At 36.7% G+C, this 19,747-nt stretch overlaps 1 pseudogene; it reads left to right on the top strand.

The window, feature by feature from the left end:
- The window catches only part of LOC131065373 (uncharacterized), a 78,348-nt pseudogene extending 58,833 nt beyond the window's left edge, over positions 1-19,515 (top strand).
- The last annotated feature ends 232 nt before the right edge of the window (positions 19,516-19,747 follow it).

Genomic DNA, 19,747 nt, shown 5'->3' with positions numbered 1-19,747 from the left:
ATCCAAAAAACATCGGAAAACCCATCAAAAATCACACAAAAACATGGCAACACCTTGTACATATTTATCCGATCAGATACAAAATAAACATTGACAACTACTCACACACTGACCATTTACCAATCAAACCAACACAATCGACTTCAACAATCCAAACCTGTCTTTAAACAAGGATGCATCCTTCCTTACCAAAACAAAGACAAAAGTGACGTTTTCTTTGACAAGAAAATTATGTTAAGCTATCAAATACTTGGTTGATTTGTGAGTACAATCGTTCGTTTATCTGTATCGGGATCTTTTCAGCATTGTTTTGTTTTGTTTGTGCATTATTTCCGATGAAGTTTTGGGGCATGTACTAATGGTGTCTACGTGGGAAGTTCACCAAGCTACGTGATCTTATGCCAAATGCAATCCTAGATCACTACGGCTTGCTGACCACAGCGTATACCTCGACCATATGGGCATGAACCATTACCAAGGATCCATATTCTTTATTCTTTATGTATATACTGTTTGTTTGCAGGTACAATGCTCTTCCTTTGGTTCCTCCTCATCCAATTTGGATAAAGGTTTTTATTTCTTAGTACGGTATGCACTTGTCTCAGGATATGATCAGCCTAAGATCAAGGAGGACGATCCAAGTCATGCATGAACGGTGATAATCCTTGTCTGTTCCGCAAGCAATACTCAGGTCAACTTGATCCATTATATCAAGTTGCTTGTATTAACTTGCTATATAAAATCCATGAAAGGAATACTCAGGTCATCTTGAATCATTATGTCAAGATGCTTGTATTCTCTTCCAACATTTTAAAGCTCAATGATGAAAATAGAGCACTATGGATCGTCATCTCATCTCATCTGTATATATTGCATTTCATTGCATTCCACCCATCCATACATTCATAATAGCTACATATCATGCATACATAGTCATAATAATGCATACTCTATTTTCCTCTTCTTCCATAGGAATGAGTCATAGGTTTTCCATTTCTTCTATCTAACATAGAACCCCCCTCACCCTCCCCATCTTGATAATCAACATCACATACCCTACATCGTTTCTAAATCAACCCAATCAAGCCACGCTCATCACCATCCATCTCTAAATAGGAGGGATTGTGTTTCCTATGCTAAGTCATCCAATAAGCCAAGCAAGTTACTCTGTCTGCACAGGTACATCAACTCACACACCTAGACTATCAACAGATACTCTGATCAAGTATCTTCGGGTCTCAATAGGTAATCGATTATGGTAATCCTAGACTACATCAGGCATTTATCATAATGACCTAGTCTCAACGGGGCTGCCATGATTCCCCACAACCATCCATCACACGCACACACTATCAATTGATCAACCAATCAAACACAATCACATCGGACAATTACATCAATTATCTACGTCTCAACGAGTATTTTGCTTCATATACCTTGACTTCATCGGGCAATTACATCAATTGTCTAAGTCATATCAGGTCACTTTGATTCACTTACTCAGACTTTATCATGTCCAAGCGATCAACTGACATCAACTGTCACGCTTTGACTTGACCGGGGCAATTCAACCGATTGCACCAGATTGTCCAACCAATTTTGATCAATTGTATAGCATCAATCCAAACCCCACACTACATCTGCTATGTATCTCTTGCATGACCTTAGGGTACTCGCTGGCTTGTTGTTTCTCTGTATTCACTCTATTTTTCTTCCATTCTTTCACTGTTGTTGCTAATTTCTTCTATTCTTCCTCCCCTCCACTTCTCATTCTTTTTCGAGAGATCGCACGATTTTTTTGAAATTTTTCGGCCCATCTCTCGAGGGGGCATACCACCCATTAAATTTACATTTTATGGGGCATTTCTTCACACTAGTTTTTCTTTCTTTGAAACGACGCGATAAACCGCACCGTCTCAAAGAGGGGCAAATGTAGTCACATAAATCTGTCCATTTTAATTAAATGAATATTTCGTATTTATTTGATTAAAAATCCACTAGCCATCAGTTAATTAAATTAATATTTAATTAATTCATCCCCAAACATTCTTCTATTAATTAAATAAATTATTCAATTTATTTTAATTAATTCATTAAATCAAATTCCATTCAATTAAATAAATAAAATCAATTTATTTAATTAAATCCCCCTTTTCCGCTTTTAAATAAATTAAATAAAACATTTATTTAAATCATTATCCCCACCCCACTTGCATTTTCCTGCAAATGCAACTTGCACACATTTATTGGAATAAATGAATTTTTATTTTAATAAAATCCTATTTTTCCTCACCCACCAAATCCACTTGCAAAATCTAATCCCCTTCTAGATTCTTCTAAACCCTTCCTAATTAGCCTAATCCATCCCCTAATTATTGTCACATTCCTAAGCAAAATGGAGTCACTTCTCAAAGCCTAAAAGTCTTTGATAACCATTAAAGGCTTTCAACCTTCAACCACTAAATGTCTCAAAGTCTTGGATAACCTTTGAAAGCTTCCAACCTTCAACCACTAAATGGCTCAAAGTCTTTGATAACCATTAAAGGCTTTCAACCTTCAACCACTTAATCCCCAAAGTCTCCAATAACCATTAATGGTTAACTCAAACCCTCCTACATGGTTAAAACATTTGTTTTGACTCAACCTCTACCCAACCCAAGGGTCTCATCAAGCATTTAATGCTTTGACCATGGTTATCTCTTAATCATTTGCACAAAGGTTTATCCTTGCATTAACTCCTAATCCAGTGGGTAATCCTAATTTAGGCTTGACCCTTACCTTCTAGATAACCATGAGGTCTCCTCAGGCATTTAATTCCTCCAACCTCTTCTCTCAACCCAATCCTGTGTTGACACTTGTCACTATTTTATTGGTGTCAATTGTGCACATGGATCCCCAACTTTCAAGCTTGACCCTTGATTAAACCTTTCAATCCTGGCCATCCATTGCTCCATTTTTCCTATAAATAGAGCCCATTCCTTCATAATCCAGATCCTGAAAACTTGTAAGCATTTAGACTATAGACATTTTAGAGAGCATTTAGCATAGCATAACTAAATCTTGTCTTTTTGGTTAAAATATATCATTTTAGCATAAAAATAGCTTTTCATTTCACATTGAGAGCTATACTACAATCTCAATCCTCCATAAGCATCCATAGTGCAAAAAGCTACTGAGAGCTACACTGTTTTGGAACTTGGACAGGAGAGGAACAAGGGAGAAGAAGCTAAAGCCATGCTAAGAGGCAGTTGGAGATGCCTCATAATTTGTGTTTTGTTTATTAGATAAATTAGCATGTCTTTTGTGTCTCTTTTGGTATGCCTTCATAGTTTAGTTTTAGATTGATTAACACTAATGTTTTGTGTGTTTTGTGTTCTTTGATCTTAGACTAACCTTGTGCCATTTAGGAGGGCATCAATTTCCAACAAGAATAAAAATGGATTCCTAGACATCCATAGCTATCACAACTAGAAATACTAGGAGGAGCCAAATAGGTCTCCCATAATTCTATCAACTTCAAGAGAAAATGAACCTATCCAAAAGAAGGAATGGAGTCAATTTATTAGCCCAATTCATACTAAATTAGATGTTAAAATTGATTAGTATTATTAAGGGAAAGGAAACTCCTATCAAAGACATTCCAATCTTGGAGGGTGTCTAAAGTTTTTTATTAAGGGAAAATAGGTTTTGAAGGGCCCGTGAAACCCTTTACAACATTAGATCAAAACATAGCCATTAAAGCACAACGAAAAATCATGAGAAAAAAAACATAGAAAAGACAGTTGACCAACAAACAAAAAGCCAGTACCAGAAAGACACAACAAATAGGACCTACAGATAAAAAGCCAAGGCTAGGTAAAGTTCTTTAGCAGCTCGACAACTTCTAGCTCCAGTTGCTCCATGTTCTCAGCAGTCCGCTTAATTTCCTCAATCTCCCTGCTTTGGCTTTGTTATTTTTATGGTGCTTGCGTGAGTTCTTCTATCATGAATGGTCTCCTTATCTTCAGTGGTGGACCTTCCTTCACCTCAGTGGTATCGCCGAAGGCCTTTTCCCCTTGATTACTTTCAAGCTTGTTGATAAGAATCTTAATGATTTTAGAGGCGACCTTTAAGATCTTATGACTCTACTCCCCAATATTTTTGAGTGTATTCTCAACCCCTTCTAGCCTTTTTCAGTAGCCCTAGTTCTATTTTCCAAGATTTGGAAGCTATTACATTGGGCATTAATGATTTCCTCAACGTTACTGATTGCCTTGATAAGCTCACTTAAACAATCAGGGAGGGAACTAAATTTACCAGTGCCAATAGCTTCTAAAGTTTCAATTTTGCTGGCTTTCTAGGTTTGTTTTGCTTTTATGCTTGTTATTTTCTTCTAAACCCAAAGGAAAACATTGTTGAAGCAATCTGTGCCATTTTTGAAACATAGGTCAATATCCAGATGGGAGCCATCCTAGGACTTATCTCCCGTAGGATCCAAGTTCACCTCCAGACCCACCTCCTTCAATTGTGCACTCTTAGCTTCCTTCAAGGAGGTGTCCTCCCCAGCCAAGCCCTTATCCTTAGAACTAGTAAGGAAGGGTGACGGATCTTAGCTCCCACATCCTCACTTCTCAGAGTTTTCCCCTTATGCTTCTAGCTAGAGAGGATTTGGACCTCCTTGCTTTCAGTCTCCATATCATCTTCAGTCTTGTCTTCTTCCTCATACCATCTTTCATCATCCTCGCCCTTTTGCTTCCTTCTAGCTGACCCTTTACCCTAATCCTCTTGCCCTATTTTTCTTCTTCTCTTGCTTGACCCAGTGATATGGGGGTTGTCCTCAACATCAGCCTCAGTGTCGTAACCTTCACCATCATCAGCATCTAAATCATCCAATTCCTTATCCGACTCAGAAACCTCTACAATTTTAGTTGAACCATGGTATTCTTGATGTGGTTGTACAAAACTACCATAAGACCCTCATGCATAGTAGGATTGGTTTTGAGATTGGAGATAACATCCTTTATCCCAATATTTAGGGCACAAAACAAGTAATAGGGGATGGAAATTTTTTCCTTGTATCGAAAATGGTTGAGAATAACAAAATGATAGTTGTAAACCCTTGTAAATCTATTGTCTAAAGTAATAAATTCCATAATTGCAAACAAAACCCATCACCGAATCATCTTAATTACCTTAGGGGAGTAGTAAGTGTGACTGCCCTTCACCAACCTGGCTTTGTCCTTCTCGTCCTTAGGGAGTTTCTTCACTGCAGCATCTGACAACTTCCTATCCCTATAGAATTTGATACCATCCATCAGAAGACTCGTAGCCTCAGCGATCATGGTCTCATTCACCTTTACCTTCCTACTGCCAATGGTCAAGGTGCCCTTATTCCACCCCTTTCATGATGCCATGACCACCCTTATCATCTCGAAAAATAATATCAATTCCTGCCTTGTTTACCATGATATCTTTCATAATTTAAAATGTCATGTGCCACTCGAGGGAGCTACCCCTCACTATTCCAAATCTTGATTTTCCCGCTTTGTAGTGCCTCATTGGTGGCCTAATCAGCACTCATGTTGGCCTCTCTATAATTATGAGAAATTTAGTATTGATCAAAACCTTCAAGCATATCCCTGGCCAAGTCAATGATATTTTTAATCGTCCATGAGGGTTGGTGCTTACCAAGGAGGCAATTGATAATATATTTTTAGAATCCCCCTCTAGCCATAACAATCTGACTCCAAGATTATGAGCTAATTTGATAGCCTGGAGGGTGCCCATAGCTTCAACCAGATGATTAGTCTAGTTCCCCAAGGGGAAGGCCACTGCCCCAATGCAAAAGTTAGCACAATTCTGGATAAGTCCACCACAACCAGTTGTCCCTGGGTTCCCTTTAGCATCCCCATCGAAGTTAGCCTTAAACTAGTCATTAGGAGGAAAAGACCAGTTGCACATCCTTCTTTTGATTTGGTTGGTATTGATGTCTATGTAGCCTGGGATGTTCCATCTTTTTAGAACATCAAAATCCTCCTTACTATTGCAGTAATGATCTCCCCTAGCCATCACATTCTCAACAAAATTATACTTTATCTTAGCCCAAACCACCTTGGAGGGGTTAATATCGTTCCTGTAGATTCTGTTATTCCTTTCTTTCCAGATACCCCAAAATATATGTGGAAAGAAAAACTTCCATAAATTTTTTATGATCGGATTGTTTGTATTGCAATACCAACTCCTGAAACAATCTTGAATCTCCTATGGGAACACCCAATTCAAACCCCAATACTGGAAAAACATAGCCCTGATAGGTTGGACAAAAGGAAAGTGTATAAAAATATGGTTCATGGATTCCTCGTCATTGAGAAAAAGATAGCATCTGTTGGGGATGCAGAATCCCCTCTTTCTCAATTTATGTGTGGTTAGTATTTTATTTTGCAAAAGAATCCGTAAAAAAATAATAATTTTAGGAGTTGAACCTGAACACCAGGCCTTATCCCAGCAGGGGCTAGGGTCTTGAGGTTGAGCCAACATAAGGACAATAAACACCACATAATAAATCTTTGAAGAGGTACCGCTCCACACCAGGTGGTCCTCCCTTATAGATTAATAATTGCATGGTTGATCACTAAGTTAACCTACTTTAGGTTAGGATCGATAGAGCTGAGGTCCACCCACTTTTGATCTCTCCAGTAGTCAACAAATTTAACACCGAACTTATCCTTGCAGGTCTGGATGATCATTTGAGAAATATAATTATCATTAAGAGGGGCTCCTCCAATCCAGACATCATCCCATAAATCCACCTTCCTGCCATTACCAATGGCCCAAACTTTAGCCAAACTGATAATAAATTTAACATGGATAACACTTTTCCAAATAGTATATCCACTTGATATCTGATTAGAGGCAAGGAAATCTTCCATGGTAGGGACCACACATAAGTATTTAGCCTTCCAAATTTCATTCCACTCACCAGTTCCCTGATAGATTCTCCTGATTTGTTTGGCCAGAAGAGTCTTGTTCAAGGTTCTAATATTTCTCAATCCCAGACCCCCACCTTTTTGGGTTTACAGACATTCTCCCAGCCAATGAGGGGAACTCTCTTCTTTTCCTCAACCTCGAACCAGAGGAAAGATTTATAAATTTTCTCAATAGCATCTGCAAATTTTTGAGGAATTTTTAATAGGCTTAAAGCATAAATTGGAAGACTCTGGAGAGATGATTTTAAAAGCTGGATTTTACCAGCTTGATTAAGAAGAGTCCCTTTCCAACCAACCAACTTCCTACTGAATCTATCAACAAGACTGTTCCAAAAACAATCCATGGGTTTCGTGCCCAAAGGAAGACTTGGGTAAATAAATGGGGGCTTTCCAATTTGACTGCCAAGGATTTGGGCCATCCTATTTTGTCTGTCCTCCGGGGTGTTGAAGAAGAAAATAGATCTTTTCTCCCAATTAATCGCTTGACCCGAAGAATAACTATAAATATTGAGAAGGTTCTTCATAGTAGAAGCTTCTTTGATCGATGAAGTGCCCATTAAGATGGTATAATCAACAAATTGCTAGTGGGAACATGCTTTGAAACCAGAAGAGGGAGAGACTCCCAAGAAGACCCTTTGAAACAAATTTGCTAATAAATCTACCTAGACATTCAACCAGAATAATAAAGAGAATAGGGGAGATGGGATCCCCCTGCCTGATGCCCATAAAAGTTTTAAAGAAGGGGGAAGGCACACCATTTACAATGATAGAGAAAGAAGGATTCGAGATAAGTTGGTCAATCAACTGAATAAACTTATCACAGAAACCAAAAGCACCAAGAACCTTATCCAAGAAGCTCCAACCCACACGATCATAGGCTTTAGAAAAATCCAACTTCATCAGGAAGCCTTGTTTCTTTGATTCCACCAGCGAGTATGTTTTCATGAATAGTAGTGATACAGTCAAGGATTTATCTGCCAGGTACGAAGCCACTTTGTTGGGGTGATATTATAGAAGGGAGAATCATAAACAGTCTGTCAGTAACCACCTTCGAGATAATTTTATAGAAAGAATTGCATAAACTTAACGGTCGGAACTGATCCATCGAATCAGCCCTAGGACATTTTGGAATTTGAACTAGAAAAGTAGCATTGAGTTCCTTTAATATAATGCTAGCCCCAAAAAAATCTTGCACTCCTTTAACCATATCAACTTTGAGAATGTTCCAAAAGGATTGAAAGAAGAACAACGGAAACCCATCCGGACCCGAGGCTTTATTGCCATCAAAGGATAAAACCTCTTTCTCAACTTCCTCCTCAGAGGGAATGGCCACCAAAGCCTTGTTCTAAACATCATTAATGATGGAAGGAATGGTCTCTAAGAGGGCCCTCTAAGAAAGATCATCCAGACCATTATCAGTTGAGAGAAGAGATTTAAGAAATTCCTGGCTTCATTCCCAATCTCATCATTCTTCCTTGTTTCAATTCCACCAATTCTCAACTTAGAGATCCTATTAGCAGCCTTATGTTTCATAACAGTCATATGGAAAAACCTGGTATTTATGTCCCCAACTTTAAGCCAAAGAGATCTGGACTGTTGTTTCCAAAATTCTTCTTCTCTTCTAATGATCTTATGATACCTGAAAAGAACTTCATTTTCTTCTCTAATAGACACTTCATTATATCTGTGTTAGGCCCAATATGGAAACCTAATGTACTGAGAGGGGAGGGGTGAATCAGTACTTCAAATATTTTCTTCCATAATAACTTTACTATTAAGCATAAACCAAAAACTACTGTAACATAACATAAAGCTAAAACAAATAAATAACAATCATACATGATTCACTCCATAACACATATATTTTGGTTACACATAAACTCTTGGTTAGAGAGAAAAACTGCAGTGGGGATGGCACCCACAACTTCACTACTGCAATAATAAAGGTTGCTCGGTTAGAGCTACATGTTTAGCTATTTCAGGTAGGTTACCCTATTAGGAGTATCAAGATCATTAGATCTACCTTGCTAAAGGATTTTAAAACACTTATTCTAAATGCTGCACCTGGTTAAAGGCTTTACAATTTATAGACTTTGTTAGAGTCTTTTACCTTGTTAAAGGTTTCTCTTACAACTCAAAATATTACACTAAAATCTTTACAAATATCTGCAACTTTACATCTGAAATGTTATAGCAGATTCTATGTGCTCAAAATGAGATTACCTTGCTTATAGCATACCTCGGTAACCCATAAAGTAACTTGGTAAACCCTTCTGTTTACTCTGTTCCTTGACTGTTCTCTGAAATCCTTCTCGATGACCTCTGTGTCTCTAATAGTTGCAATACTCAGTGCTTCCTTATCTATTACACATGTCTTGCTTCATATATCTCTATATTTGATCCTTAATTCATGCTGTATAAATAGATCTCTTATGTTGATGATCTGGTTCATTGCTTCGATCTTACAAACATGATTTATCAAATGAATTACCATACAAGATATTTCATTGGTTAGATGACCTCAAGATCATACAAAATCTTTAAGTGCAATTTCCAATGTGATAACAGTTCTTTGTTCCTCGATCTTATAACACGTTTCCCATGTGTGTCTAGGTTCAATGAATCTGGTAACACGTTTCAGTTGGTGTGTGTTAACTCGGTATATCATTTTTGCTGCTCGGTAGACATTGAGTGTTACTCAGTAGACAGCTCAGTGTATACTAGGCTCTGTGACTACTTTCTTCTATAAACGACTGCTCTGTGCTTACCGACTGAATATTTCAGTAGTAGTAACCGACTAGAGTATATAGAATGACTTTGGACATAAAACTAATGACAACTTAGTAAGTAGTAACAATCTCCCCTTTTGACATTAGTTGAGATGTTTGACAAAACTTCTTTCAAAGTCATAACTCAAAAATCTATATACTTACAAAAATTGACTAATCAGATAGTATATACATTTGTCAATAAAATAGTATATTCAGATAGACTCCCCTTATCAATATACTATACAAAACTCTAATTATGCATGCTCTGTGATCAATATTCTATATTAACTGCTCGGTTGTCACTGCTCGGTTCACTGCTCCCTTGTCAAAATTAACTGTGCATTTGGATACTTTGTTCTACTCGGTATACTCCCCTTGTATATTACACTCCCCCTTTGATACTTTGATACTATACTCCCCCTTTTTGACAAACATCAAAACTTAGTTAGCATTCGGTGGAGGCAACTGGTCAAAAATGGATTTGTACTTTGTCCTTGCATCGGTAAGAGCGGTAGAGAGGGCATCCTTGACACTATCCATGAGTGAATTCTGAGATGTAATGTCAGCTAACAATGAAATTAGTTCATCTAAGGTGCTTCCCTCTGGTTGAGTGGATGGGGAGGTGGCCTTGTTGATCTGTTCTTGGATGGAGGACAAGTATGGAATGAATAAGGTTTGAAGAGTCATAATGTCCATCCTTATTTGGTGCTCTTCATTCCTAAGTTCCAATTGTTGAGCCATGAGCTTTTGTAACTTTGTATAGAAATGCTGAATAGAATTTGACTTAGTGGTCAACTTATTTGAGAGATTGGTGATCTCTTTCTCAATCACTTCTGTTTTATTTTTGATATCTTTAATGAATAAAGAGAATGTATAGAGTTTCTGAAATAAATAAAGAATGTACTTGAGTTGAGGGGACAACTCAACAATAAATTTGACAAGTTTTACTTTACCAATAGCAATGGCTTTCTGTACCTCTTCAATCATTTTAGCAGTGAGCTCTTTGTCCTTCAATTTGCTCAAATATTCAAATGCGTCTACTCTAGATGTTTCTATTTTAGTTAGGAGTTCATCTAGTTGAATATGGATGGCTGCATCTTTTATCACTGTAGCTTCATGCAGCATATCTGTTAATAGTGCTCTCACCTTCTTAAGTCCTTTGTTTTTCTTTTGAAAAGCCATTTTTTTTTCCTGTTCTGCTTTGACTTTGCATAGTTCACCGAATTCAATGAGTGCTTGCCCTTTTAATTTGGATATGTCTACATTTGGCAACACTATTGGTTTTGACAAATCTAATTTGAAACTATGCTTTTTCATTTTCTTTTCTTTAGTTTTCACCAGTTGAACTAATACAATGGCTTGGGAGGCTTATTGACCCTCGGTAGGTTGCTCGGTAGAGGCAACACTTTTGTCAATTTCTTGAACCTTTGATATAGCCTTTGGTGAATCCTTGCTCGGGGTCTCAATTGTAACATTTTTAGTGCTAGAAGGAGCTTGAGAAGTCTATTCCTTGTTCAGTATCCTGAGGGGCCTCGGTTGAAACAGGTTGAGTGACCGAAGGATAGGGCTGAACTTATTCCAAAACTGACTCACTGGATACCAGTTTGGCATATGCATTCCCTTCTATCATTTCCTGTTCTTGTGCCTCGGTGTCCATGATATCCTCATCAATTTGTATAGTGTCAACAAGGTCTTGCTCGGTGATATCAGGATCTTTTTCGGTGACATCAACTATATTTCAACTTCAACTTGCTCACCATCATTCTTGATTCGAAAGATTTCCTGCCACTTTTCTTTGGTCTCATTCTCTAAATCCAAATAAAGGCCATTCATCAATTTCAAGGCTCTTTGCTTGACTAGGAAGTTTTTCTAGTGGTTTTTCAGATGTTCATTGATCTCATCTACTGACATGTCTAGAAATAGATGTACTAGACTTCTTTCTCATCTTCTTTTCCGAGTCCATGGCATATGTCCACCTGTTATCAATATGCAAATACAATTCTTTTGGAAGAGAATTAGTTACTTCCAATGGGACCAATCAAAATTTCAGAAGAGTGCAGATTACGGCTTCTTCAATTTGTCTCTTTTCATCATCAATTCTGGATTCATACTTAACATATCTAAATGATCCAAATCCACCATATTGTTTCAGATTTGTACAAAAATTATCAACACTATGTACATCTTCCTTTTTACTCTTGAGAATCTAAAATTTACTTTTGTCTTCAGATTCGGCGTCACTAGACTCTTTAGTCAAAATGAGTCTCCGAGTAGATGTCTTATAAGTTTTTGTTACCTTTGGTGTGGCAACATTCTTTGGTTTCTTACTCGGTGACGCTGCAGATGATCTTGTGTTTGGGCATTTTACTGAAGGAGTCGGTAATACCTTTGATGAATCCTGTTTCTTCCTTTTCAAAATTTTCCCTTTAGGCAACTCGGTGCTCAATGTAATAGCTGCCTCTTGGGCTTCAAATTCCTCCTCGATGATGACTAGAGTGCCCTTGATAGGTGTGGAGGAAGAACCTTCTCCAAACTTCTCTGTTAATGCCTTGACCATTTTTGTTGATTTCCTTGTAGCCTTGGGTACTACAATACTCATCTTAACTTTCTCTTTAACTTCTTCATATGTACCATATCTCAGCTTGGTAGCATGCCTTGGTAATATAAGAAAAGAATCTATTTGCTATTGTGTGATGTCAAAATCAATCTCATAACCCATAGGTGGCAAAGATTGAGTTCTCGGTTCCACAACATTGACATAGCAGTAGTCAGTGTCCACTTCAAAGCATATATCATCTTTGTATTTCTCCACTAACTTGGGTGGAATTCTATACCTGTTATGCATCTTTTCTAGAAAATTGCTAAAGTAATCATCCATAATATCATTGAAGTTATCACCTAGCCATTTGATGAAGTCATTGATTTGATGGGTGATTGGTCGGTGTAGCTCCCAAACTACATTACCGACTGATGGAAAGAATTTCTCAAAATAGAAAAAACATGCATACCAAAAGTGATCCAAACTTCAGTGTGTTAGCCGAGTTGTTCTTCTTCGGCTTCCTTATGGTGTTTAGATTCTCAAACAAGTTTTTCAACAATAATTCACATAGATCAATTTTTATTCCTTTCTTCACAATTTTATATGCGAAATCGACTGCTACACAAGGTACACTGTTTTCCCTTGCCCATTGAAAGAAACAATAACCTATTACTCTTATGGAAAACTTCAGCTCTGCATCTGTCACATTGTTCAATTTCAGTCCTCTGCAATCAGATTCAACTCCAGTTAAAGTGATCAATTCCTTTTGTGATATCATTTTCTAAGCTCGGGCATGATAAAAAATAGGGTAATCGGTGATCAAGTGGATGATTTCCTTGGTGATCTTGAATGGTTGCTTCTCTAACCACATGAAATCATCATGAACTCTGCTCAGAACAAACTTGACCCATTGGGGTTTGAAGACACGGGGATAGGTTAGGGCTTCGGTCAATCCCTTTATTTTAATGTGTTCATACTTGCTATCCAATTTCCCATCGGTACACAATTCATCATATGTGTCCTTGATCTCAACATGACCTAGTTCCTCAACACGACACTTAGTGAAGAATCTGACATCCTCAACTAGTAAAACCCTATTCAGAATGAGTGAAAATGTAGTTTTATCATCCGGTTCAGATGCTACTTTGGGAGTTAGAGAGTATTTCAGTGAGGGCTTTTCAATGTTCTCAACAACAACGGGCTTCTGGATCTTAGGTGCCATTGCAGACTTCGGATAAATACTAACAAAAGATTCTTAGGGTTTGAAGACTTTTAAACAGCAGACGCTTTCACTTAGCAAATATAAAACTGATATTCACAACTGATATGATTGGTAAACTAGCTTGACAATGCGTTGTGATTGATGTAAATACCTTGAATTTCGCTTCAGAGGAGGTTTGACCGCCTTTGAATCACTTTGCTCTGCTTTCTTGAAAACTTGGTAAGTGTAAAATGACTGCGCAAAAGCTTTAAGTACACAATATACCTTATCGGGCTTTGTGCAGTTAGGTCAGAAAACATTAAATGCACTCGGTACCACTTCCTTTTTATGCTTTTACTGAGTAGTCAGACTTCCTGTATTTACCGACTAGACAGGCTTCCAAAAGACTTGATAAAATTTCAAATTTCCTAATGCATCTTTAGTTATGCAAATTTTGAATTAAGTACATGATAAAATAGGAACTGTTAAGATTTAACCTTGAGAGAATGCAGTACCTTCATACCTTTACCGATTAATTTGGAATAGGTGCACCTAACTTGGTAGATAAGGTGCTTTCTTCATTTGACACAATTTCCTTCTTTTTCCAAATCATCTGTAATTTTCCTTTTATTTCCTCACTGTCTCCTCGAGGTTGATCTCTACAATCTCTAGCCAAGTGTCCAACTTTGTGACAATGAAAACATGCCATACCAGGATTTCTCCATGATCTTCGGTTGTTCATTCCAAACCTTATAAAGCAGTTGGCACTTATATGTCCATATCTTCCACAACATTCACACCATATCCTTGTATTGTAATCCCATGGTACTATAGAATACTGTCGGTTAAGATCTGTGTGAGTTTGGAAGCCTCTAGTATTTGCTCGGTGTGTAGACCACATATAGTTCTTTTTCTTAAACCAACACTTCTCGATACTGTGTCCATATCTATTGCAGTTTTTACAAACCCCTTTGAATTTTGCCTTCTGATAATTGCTAGCAGACTTTGTCCTACATTGGTTAGATGTGTGACCATATTTATTGCAATTTTGACAATAACCATTAGACCTAGTGACATTCGATTGCTTACCTTTTCCGATTTGGCACATATTAGCAGTATGTCCTTATTTTCCACAATAGTTGCAAACAATTTTCTTTCCTTTGATGTCCTTCTTGTTTCCAGCTTGCTTTGAAGATTCTCCTCTCTTGGTAGTGTGGATTCCCTTCTCGGTAGAGTCTTTTCCTTTGTAACCGAGTCTTGCAACTTTGTTGGGTCTTTTTGTATTAAGTTGCTCATCCAACATCTTTGATGCTTCATAACTCTTCTTCAGTGTTTCTTTGGATTTCTTCTCTGTTTCAAGTTCATCCGTCAATCTTGACAGTTCAAGTTTTAATGCTTGATTCTCGTCATCTTTCAAATTTTCTTCATGATGTGCATAACCCAATTGATTTGACAGATTTTGTTGAATCCTAGTCAACCTTGTGATTTCATCATTCTTTTCAGATACTAATGCTTCAAGCTGTTGTTTTTCTCTTTCTAGATCTCTTACTTTATCCTCGTCTATCCTCAATGCATCAAGATTTTTAGTCATCTGTGTGCTAAAATGTTCATGTTCTCTTTTCATTGCTTTTAGCTGATCAATCAGTGCTTTGTTCTTTTCTTTCAGTTCTCCAATCATCTCTTCAGTCTCTTCAGATATATTATTCTCAGATGATGTTTCAATTTGTTCCACTAACTCTTGAGAGTCCTGTAAATCATCAGATAATCTTCTTCTAACTTTCAAATATTTTTGCATTTGTTTCTGCATGTCAGCAATCACTTGATTAGCATGATCCAATTCATTTTGAAGATTCAAAATTCTCTGAGATTGTCTGTAGCCTTCCATTGATAAGATCTTTCTCTTTAGGCTGTTAAACCCATTTCCAAGATTGAAGCTCTGATACCAATTGTTAGGCCCAATATGGAAAGCTAATGTACTGAGAGGGGAGGGGTGAATCAGTACTTCAAATCTTTTCTTCAATAATAACTTTACTGTTAAGCATAAACCAAAAATTGCTGTAACATAACATAAAGCTAAAACAAATAAATAACAATCATACATGATTCACTCCATAACACATATATTTTGGTTACGTAGAAACTCTTGGTTAGAGAGAAAAACTGCGGTGGGGATGGCACCCACAACTTCACTACTACAATAATAAAGGTTGCTCGGTTAGAGCTACATGTTTAGCTATTTCTGATAGCTTACCCTGTTAGGAGTATCAAGATCGTTAGATCTACCTTGCTAAAGGATTTTACAACACTTATTCTAAATGTTGCACCTGGTTAAAGGCTTTACAATTTATAGACTTTGTTAGAGTCTTTTACCTTGTTAAAGGTTTCTCTTACAACTCAAAATATTACAATAAAATCTTTACAAATATCTGCAACTTTACATCTGAAATGTTAAAGTAGATTCTATGTGCTCAAAATGAGATTACCTTGCTTATAGCATACCTTGGTAATCATAAAGTAACTCGGTAAACCCTTTTGTTTACTCCGTTCCTTAACTGTTCTCTGAAATCCTTCTTGGTGACCTCTATGTCTCTAATAGTCGCAATACTCAGTGCTTCCTTATCTATTACACATGTCTTGCTTCATATATCTCTATATTTGATCCTTAATTCATGCTGTATAAATAGATCTCTTATGTCGGTGATCTGGTTCATTGCTTCGATTTTACAAACATGATTTATCGAATGAATAAACATACAAGATATTTCATTGGATAGATGACCTTAAGATCATACAAAATCTTTAAGTGCAATTTCTAATGTGATAACGGTTCTTTGTTCCTCGATCTTGTAACACGTTTCACTCGGTGTGTGTTAACTCGGTATATCATTTTTGCTGCTTGGTAGACATAGAGTGTTACTTGGTAGACAACTCGGTGTATACTAGGCTCTGTGACTACTTTCTTCTATAACCGACTACTCTGTGCTTACCGACTGAATATTTTGGTAGTAGTAACCGACTAGAGTATATAGAATGACTTTGGACATAAAACTAATAGCAACTTAGTAAGTAGTAACAATCTGCTAGTTTGGATTTTATCTTGTATTTCCCTTAGCTCAAGTTGGGTTTTGGGCTTAGCAACAAAAAGATCCCCAAAAAATTCCTTGTTCTATTTCTTTATATTACCTTTCACGTGCCTTAATTTTTTTGCCATTCTATACATCGCAGTAGCTTTGACATCAATTGACCACCACTTCTCAATGACCTTCTCAAGGTTAGGATGGTCCAACCACATCCATTCAAATCTAAATGAGAAGTTTCTTTTAACACTTATATTATCTACCACAAAAACCATAGGAAAGTGGTTGAAACCAATCCAAGAAATAGCCAACAGGGAGCACAGACAATGGCTAAACCAATCATTAGAGATAAGGGCCCTGTCTAGTCTGACTTGAATAAGATCTCCCCCCACCCTTCGGTTGGTTTAGGTAAAATTGGCACCTTGGAGATCAATATCATGCAAACCCTCAGTATTAATAAAGTTCAGAAAATCCATTCTAGTTTCTAACTGAGAAGGATGCCCCCAAAATTCTCTTTGTCATGGAGAGGGGTGTTGAAGTCCCCCATGACCATCCACGTTTCATCCTTAAAAAGAGACCGAATGGCCTCCAAATTCTTCCAAAATTTACATCTACCGAGTCTATTATTAGGGGTAGAAATATTGGTCAAGAGCCAAGAGGTACCATCACCTAAATGATGAAACCTAATAAAGGCCAAATTGCTATCTTGCTTAACATGCACCCGGGTAACATGCCTTAGATTCCAAAAAATGGCAATGCCCCTAGAAGGACCATCTCAGCTACTTCCTAAAACTCTCCCATCCTTAAAAAGTTTAATCTTCTTAGATTTCTCTTTAGTCATTTTAGTTTCTTGAATAAGAACAATATCCAGTTTATGCTCTCTAACTAAATTTCTAAGAACATCTTGTTTATGTGGAATATTCAATCCATGTATATTCCATGAAATAATTTTCATTTTCTTTTTAGGGAACATACCTCAAGGATGGTCATCTGAGTACCATCCGCTATATTATTTCTTTCCTCTTGATATTTGATCTGGCTTGTTGATCTTCTTCCAGGGGAGAGGGGATAAAACCCGTATCGACTTTAGTCCTATTTCTTGTCTTTACTAGAGTATCCCGAGGGGTGGATTTTGGCCCCTTTTTTCCAACTTTCTTTTGTTCCACAAATTCGTTATTATAGATATCTTCCTCTTGGATGTTTGGGGTGATTGTCTTCTTCTTTACATCATCATCATCATCCTCATCCCACTTAGCACTTATATTAAGTAGTGAGATTGTTGGGGATTGTTGGAAGGTAGATTTCACCATATCCACCGATTGTTGTGACACTGATGATGAGATCCCTCAAAGGATCAAACACCTCTAGGCCTTCTCATAGTCGGATCTAGGGCCATCTTTGTTAGTGTTTTCCATAATGCAATTCAAATCTGCTTCCTCCTTGGTTTGTAAAACCACTTGTATTTCTCCATCTTCCAAGTTATCACTTCGTTGTTCATTAAGCTAGAGAATCTACAATTGGAGTCCATTGTCAAGGGATATAAATAGAGGAGATAAATCATGAATTTACTAAATTAAAGAAGCTAGATGGAAAGAACTATAAAAAAACATGTTATTCAAAAGGGATTCCAAGCCATAGAATCCATCTCAAAAATAGCATGATTTAAACTGAGCTAATGGGATTTCTAGAAAGAAATAAGAAGGGCATAAGCTTCCATTTGATTATTTGTACCCATTGAGAAACCATTAATATTAATTATAGCATAAAAATTAGGAAGAGGTGTCCAATGACTAACTATGTCAACCTTTCAATAAGGATGAGTGTAAGAGCTAGAGATATGAGACTAGTTTCATTGGTGTATTCTACAAGGACAAGTTTTTCTAGGTTACTACCACTATTCTACAGTGTATATTTCTTTATATGGACCTGACATAGTTTTATGAATTGTACCAGTTAGAGTTTGGATGTAGATCTTTTTGTGGTGTTCAAACTTGGTTTGAACTCATCATTATTGCAATATGTGATTTTGAGTGTTTATCTTATACTTGATTTGGCTATATGTTTCGTGATCATTCTAAACTAGTGTTGTATTGAATTACTTCATTCTGATATGATAATATTGTTGCATTGAGATGTGGTTTTTACCATTGCATGAATGATTTGGATAATTGAATCATTGGGTTGTTTCCATGGCGTGATCTAGACCTATTGTGCTTTGATGATTGAAATAGACCAATATTGTGATTCAAAAGTACCATTGAGAGATGCAGATATAAATGCTATTTTGATTAATGATTAAAATAAGATAAGTGATGTTAACTGGATCAGTTGATTATAAGTGAAATCATATGTTTATGTTATGAGAACCATTGCATGAATAATTTGGATAATTGAATAATTGGGTGGTTTCCATGGCGTGTTCTAGACCTATTGTGCTTTGATGATTGAGATAGACCAAAATTGTGATTTGAAATTACCATTGAGAGATGTCGATATAAATGCTATTTTGATTAATGATTAAAATAAGATAAGTGATGTTAATTGGATCGGTTGATTAAAAGTAAAATAATATGTTTATGTTATTTTGATTTGATGAGATATCATGTTACTAGCGATGTTATGATGTGACCCTGTTTGGAGAATATTTATATGTTGATTGATGTAGAGGAATAATATTTATGATCTTATTTGATCAGTTACTTAGATGATATTATTATTATAGAGTTTCATTTATAATTAGATGTGGAATGATGATATCATATCATTCGAATATATGAGAATGCATATGATGTTAAAATCCCCTTTGATGATTTGAGTTAATTTGATTATTTGTATTTATATTCATGAGCAGGTACACTTAACAAGTGAATGTTTCAGTGACTATGGGTACAAGGCATTGACTTCACCTAGCTCCATAGATATGAGTATTCCCATATCCTCAATGGTGGTTAACAAGGGATAGAACACTCGCCAAATATCTGAGCTAAAATCCATCATCTCTTAATTAGGGCAATTTCCTTTAATTATATTGTTTTATTATTTAATTATTGTTGAGGCTTGACTACCGCAATTGATAGATTTCAAAAACCCAGTCCTCATGTTGAGTTGACCCATAATGATTGCTTGTACATAGTTAGCCACTTGTAATTGTCACTATTGCAATGCTTATAGTAATGAAATTTAATTACTCTAGT

Source organism: Cryptomeria japonica, chromosome 1, assembly GCF_030272615.1.
Source record: "Cryptomeria japonica chromosome 1, Sugi_1.0, whole genome shotgun sequence".
Taxonomy (NCBI): Eukaryota; Viridiplantae; Streptophyta; class Pinopsida; order Cupressales; family Cupressaceae; genus Cryptomeria; species Cryptomeria japonica.
Note: the sequence above shows the minus strand (reverse complement) of the source record. Positions and strands in the feature narration are given on the sequence as shown.